Below are 6,630 nucleotides of genomic sequence, written 5' to 3' on the forward strand. Positions count from 1 at the left end.
TTATTAAAAAACAAAATAATACTAACTTCATTGCTATGGTGCTCGAGGATAATGAGTGGAATCAAATTAGCACTTTTGCTTCAGAAGGTGTATCTAAAACAATACACTTGATTAACTTGTAATAACATGCATGGACTAAGATCTGAATTTTCATCACGCGAATTTTGCTTATAACTAATGCTTGAAAAATCAGTTAAGAAAACTAAAATATGTGACAAACTTACAGAAATTATGATTTATAGTTATGCCTCCAATTTTAAGATCAATTTTTTTTTTCATCTCTAATATAATCTCTTATCAAAAGAATAGTGAAAATACATTAAATTGACCTGCTACCAAGGTTGATAGAAATCTAATCCGGAAGGTTATAGCCAACAATGAATTAAAGTATAGAGTTCAAACCCTTACCAAATGTTTCAGGATCCTACAATATTTTCAAATCTTTCAAGTTGATTTTCATAACGATAATATCAACTGCTTGTTTTTTCCTACCTTTTTTTTTTTTTCCAACATATCTAAAAGTATCTGCGAGTCATCATTCTAGCTTCCTGCCATCGCAATCCAATTTTTCAAAACTCTGTTATTTATTAAGATTTGGATCAAACTCCAACATAAAAGAAGAAGAAAATTTATTAACTACAATTAAAGAAACAATACTATCTAAACTAATCAACCTTCGGAAAAGAATTTCTGAAATCATCATTCTTTGATGAAATAATACTAACTTGTTGCATTGCCGCATTGATGCCGAACTTATCAATATGTCTTATGATTCCTATGAATTACGTATTAGTACTACTTATTAGAGTTTAGTAGGTTTCTATGAGAGAGAAAAAAGGACTCCTAAATTAAAAAGAAGGAAAGAAAACTATGGAAAGAAGTCTTGGTTTCTTATTTTGCCAAAAACAACGGTAGGTTTTTACTATATTTTTATTTTGAAAGGAAATATATATTATTAATATTTATATATATTACAATTTTTATTACAGTTATTATTTTGAAACGACTCTATATCATCGGGAAAGGAAACTCACAAAAAAAAAAGTGACACCTCCTATGTGTTTTTGACCATTATCTCAATATAATTTAAATGGTTTTCATCAAATCAAATAAATCTAATCTGATGAATCTGATGTCACCCTCCTTCTGATGTGGAGTTCCCACTGTCAATTAATTAATTAAAATTTTCAACCAAATCAGATGATTGTTCACCGTATTGTGCTATAAGCTGAAAAGAAATCACATCTCTTCGTTGCAAAGAGTTATTCATAGTATTAAACTTTATGAATTAACAAAAACGCTCAACTTCAATCCATTATGGAATTAATGGGACTGTTATAATTAACAATACCCTAATCATCTAAATAATGTCATCTTAATAATTAACGTTGTCATGCTCTTGGCCATTCCGATTTTCCTTCCTTTTAATTAAAAAAGTAACCTATGTATATAATTTACATCTCCATTAATCAAGTGTCCTTCGTCCTTCAGTTTTAAGTTTACAAATATCAGCATCTCCATGACAAGATGAACTTTTAAAAAACTATTAGGTCATCAAAAAAAAATATAAATAGGTCACAATCCTTCAAAAGTGGGATCTAATTTAGAAAATAAGACGACTTACCTGGTATAACGGGAAAGTATGACTTAATAGTGTAAAATTCTTTACACCGTCAATGTATATTTCTTCTATTTCAATTTGTGTTACTTTTCTTTTTGCTCCATATAAAAAGAATGTCATCCTTCATTCTCTCTATATTTAATAAATTTTTAATTCTAAAGTTCGCATTTTATAATTAGACTCCCCTATATGAATGACATGACAAGTTTAAGATCACAAGATTCAAATGTTATTTTTTATATATTAAATACAAGTAGTTTAAAATCATAATATTTAAAAGTCTTTTGAATATTTACAAATATTGTGTTCATTTAAATTAAGACACATAAACTTAAACAAGAGAGTGGCACAGGAGTTCATATCAATTTTTTAGGGGCCTTGTTAGTAAATAACGTTTAGATTTAATATTGCCACCTGTTCAATTGATGATAAATTTTAGGAGAAGAAAGTATATAAATCTAACATATATGAGTTTAACATTTTCTCCCGTGGATATCATTCATGTACATAATAACGTAAGCCAAAAACTGGCTTCAATTGAATAAAGAAACTCAACTTAATACGTACTAACACGTGTGCACTACGTACATAATCTTATTTTGTTATTCTAAATTGTAGAGAACACCTAGGAAATTAAGTGCATAATAATTCCTTGGAATGTTGATACATATGACTTTTTTATTCTTTTCTAAGTGGGTTCAGCCATGAAGCTAATTATTTAAGAACAAAATATGCTACAATGCCACTTTGAGGTAGGTTCAGAATTTTAATTTGATAATCTATTTTTCTAAATATTTTATGAGTTTAATTTTTAAGTTCTTATCATTAAACTCATCATATATTTGAAATTAGAACTTCAAAATTTATTATTTACGAAAAATGTAGTATTATTTATATATATATATTTCGAGAAAAGGACAAAAATGGTCCCTTAACTATGATAGTAGGTTCAAAATAGTCCCTTAACTATGCACTTAACGGTTTTAGTCCTTTAAGTTTGTTACAAGTTAACAAAAATGGTCCCTTAACTATGAGAGTAGGTTCAAAATAGTCCCTTAACTATGCACTTAACGGTTTTGGTCCTTTAAGTTTGCCATAAGTTGACAGTTTTAGTCTCGATAAAATATTCATCAAACTCTGTTTGTTAGATTTGACGAGAACTATGAAAAAAAAGAAAAAATTAATGAGAACTCTAGATCGGTCAAATAACTCGGGACAAAACCGACGGACGTTAGTCGGTTATAGGATGGACTTCTGCGCATTTTTCCTCAAAAATAACCGATGGACTTCCGTTGGTTTTCGTAAAAAACAATAAAAATTAAAAAAAAAATAGTGTCCCTCGATTTTATCCATCGGTTTCCGTCCATCATTTTTTTCGCTTGTTTTTTGTAGTGACAACTTTTTTAGTTTCTGCTATTTCTAATTTATTTTTAAAGTCTAGTGTATTTTATTTAGTCGATGGATTCCCTCAGTTTTAATCGATAGAGTCCGTCGGTCTTTGTGTTTCGAGACATCATTTTCTGACATTATCAAACCGTTAAGTGCATACTTAAGGGACTATTTTTAACCAACCCTCATAGTTAAGGGACCATTTTGTCAACTTATGGCAAACTTAAAGGACCAAAATCGTTAAGTGCATAGTTAAGGGACTATTTTGAACCTACTCTCATAGTTAAGGGACCATTTTTGTTAACTTGTAACAAACTTAAAGGACTAAAACCGTTAAGTGCATAGTTAAGGGACTATTTTGAACCTACTATCATAGTTAAGGGACCATTTTTGTCGTTTTCTCTATATATTTCTATACTTATGTCCAAAACGTTGAATTCACATAAATCCATTACGAGTACTTTTTATTGTTCACCGGTCACTGCTCGTACACGTCATGCAAAGAGCATCAGAACGTGTCAATCATTGATATGGTAACACTTACACATGTTCTTTGCTTAAAAATTATGAAGTGAGTGGTGATTGGTGTGTGATCCATTTGTTGGATGGATAAGGAATGCACGAGGCATGCTTTTACCTTAACGTCTCCAAAATCACCAATAATATCTTAGACTTCAAGCTTCTTCCGATACTTTTTTATTGTTTATTATAGGGGAGGAGAAAAGGAAGAAAATACAATACTACTGATAGGAAGAAAATACGATACTACTGATAGGTTCGAGCATATTGGAAATAACCTTTTTACCTTCCTGAGGTAGAATGATACATACATAACATTCTTTTCAGACCCAAATTGTGGAATTACATTCGATATGTTGTTGATAGGTTCGAGCATAATTGAGATGGCAGGTTCAAGCTTCATTGCACTGAAAAAAAAGATTCTTGCTTTAACTTTCATTCGTAATAGGTGAGAAAATAAGGATGAAAAACATTTGGTTATTTAAATTTATTTTGAGCTACACTAGCAAACCCCAATAGTAATAAGCAAATTCTTCTGCAAACTATAACTACTTCATTTGTTGCCCACTATTTATGTCTATATACATAAATACATACATATACTATATTAAAAATACGTGAATTTGCGATAGAAATTTCGAAGGAAGGTCCCATTAGAAATATGAGGTTCCTTATGGAGTATCCGTCGGAAAAACTTCCAACGAGCCAAATGAGGAGGAAAAAATATTGGGTTCCTTATCTCTTCTTGTGATTTTTGCTCTGACTGAGATCTCTGAATTTTAAAAAGTATATCTATAAGTGGAGGATTATTTTTTACAAGGATTGCAATAAAGGGAACTACTGTATGTGTGTGTGTATTCCCGTCGCATGTTTGGGCTCCCCGACTGTTCTTGCACTTTGGTACTTCGATTGTAGTCTCAGGTCAGACAAAGTTGGATTACGTACCCGTTGAGTTTAAGCATATCAAATAAGTAAAGATTTTTTTTTTTTTTTTTTTTTTATAGAATTCAACATTACTGGCGAGCTGGAAATAGAGTCGTCTTTTGATTAACGTAGTATGAAAGTTTTAGTCATAATAATTTCTCTTTATGACTTTGATCAAAGATAGGTTGTCCAAGACTCCAAAGTCATGAACAGAATCATATACCAGGCTAATAGAGGTGTCAATCACATGAGCATAAAGTTTCCCTAGTAGCCCCCTTTGTCAAGACTAAAGTGAAAGGAACGTGAAAATGGCAATAATAAAGCCAATAATAATATTCTAAAGTCAAGGTTTGAGACTTTGAGCACTTGATAATTAAAATCATGTTATGTACGTGGGGATTCTCTGTCTGTCATCTCACATGTGTCTGTTTATAACTAACTAGTCAAAAATATATCTGCTTGTCGCAGGGTAAAAATTATTGCGCACCATTGATAAAATAAAAAAAAACAGTGTATGAAATTTTCTTCTTGTATTTCTGAATAATTATCTCTACAATCTACTCTAATATTTATACACGTTTGTATGGAATCTACTCTATAACAGAATGGACAGGTGTACAATTTCTGTTACTAACCTCCTAACAACTTTAAAGATAAATACTGAATTTACAAATACATAAATGAAATAAAATACTATGTATGTACAGCTAATACAAAAACAGGTCATGCAGGTATTTGGGCCTTCTCCTTCTGGCCATATGAAATTGTTTCTGTCAGCCCAATACCAAGTTTGCAATTTTGTCCTTAAGCCCAAATTGATATAAGCCCAAAGATAAGTAATTAACCTTGACCTAATTTATTCCCAAACATCTGATGACCTCGATCTGTCCTATGTTCAATGTCCAAACATAAACTCATCTTATCTTCTCACATCTCACATCGTCTTCTTCCTTCAACTCATCGTCAACCATAGAAATGGAGGATAAATCCCAACACCCCCCCCCCCCCCTCAAGTTGGAGAGGAGGATGAAACACCCAACTTGTCCAATAACCGAAGGTGAATCGGGCCAGTGAGAGACTTCGTAAACAGATCTGCAAGTTGCGAAGTTGATTTGACATAGGAAAGGGAAATCAGACCAGCGAGGTATTGTTGACGGACAAAGTGACAATCAATCTCAACGTGCTTCGTCCGTTCGTGAAATACAGAGTTTTTTGCTATGTGAATGGCGGCGAGGCTATCGGAATGCAATGGAATGGGCAAAGAAATCGGAACGGACAGATTTAAGTAGAAATAGATTTAAGTATGTCTTGATTAACAGAAGATAAGTTACTAAAAGGAAAGCATTCAACATTAACAGGACTAAAAAAATAGTTTGCATTCATATCTGTGTGTGTGATAGCATTGCAGATATAATCTTTGAGATAGGAAGGAGGTTTTGGAATCCTAGAGGACTGTCTAAGTATGGTTTCAACAAGAGGTTCAGGAGAATTAGGAAGAGGGGAGTGAGAGATATCAGAAGAGGTAGGACTATTGATAGGACTAGTAGAAGGAGATATAACATTCTCAGTGTCATTGCAATCATCAGGACTAGGATCAGAACCTTGAGATAAAAAATCATCTGTTGAAATGGTGGCTGGTTCCTCATTAGTTGATGGAATTTTAGACTGTGGAAAATAGGGAACAGAAAATAGTTTATGAGGATTGTGGGGAGTAAGAGAAGAGAAAGAATAAAATTCCTCATGAAAAACAACATTTCTAGACACTGAAATCTGCATAGTCTTAAGATTCAGAACCTTGTATCCTTTCTTATTGAAAGGGTAGCCTATAAAAACACATGGCAGAGCCCTTGGATCAAATTTGGATCTGTGACTTGGTAGAGTGGACACAAAACACTTTAAATGAGAATACAAAGGCTTTGTTTTAAACAAAAGTTCATAGGGTGTTTTGTAGTGTAAAACTTTAGATGGGAATCTGTTTATAAGGTAGGTGGCTGTTAAAAGACATTCTCCCCAATAGGTGATAGGCAAGTGAGATTGAAATAACAAAGCCCTTGAGGTTTCAAGAAGATGCTTGTGTTTCCTCTCCACTACTCCATTTTGTTGTGGGGAGGATACACATGTGGTTTGGTGTATAATACCCTTAGATAATAGAAAATCTGATTGCACTTTACCACTTC

Source organism: Lycium barbarum, chromosome 1, assembly GCF_019175385.1.
Source record: "Lycium barbarum isolate Lr01 chromosome 1, ASM1917538v2, whole genome shotgun sequence".
Classification (NCBI taxonomy): Eukaryota; Viridiplantae; Streptophyta; class Magnoliopsida; order Solanales; family Solanaceae; genus Lycium; species Lycium barbarum.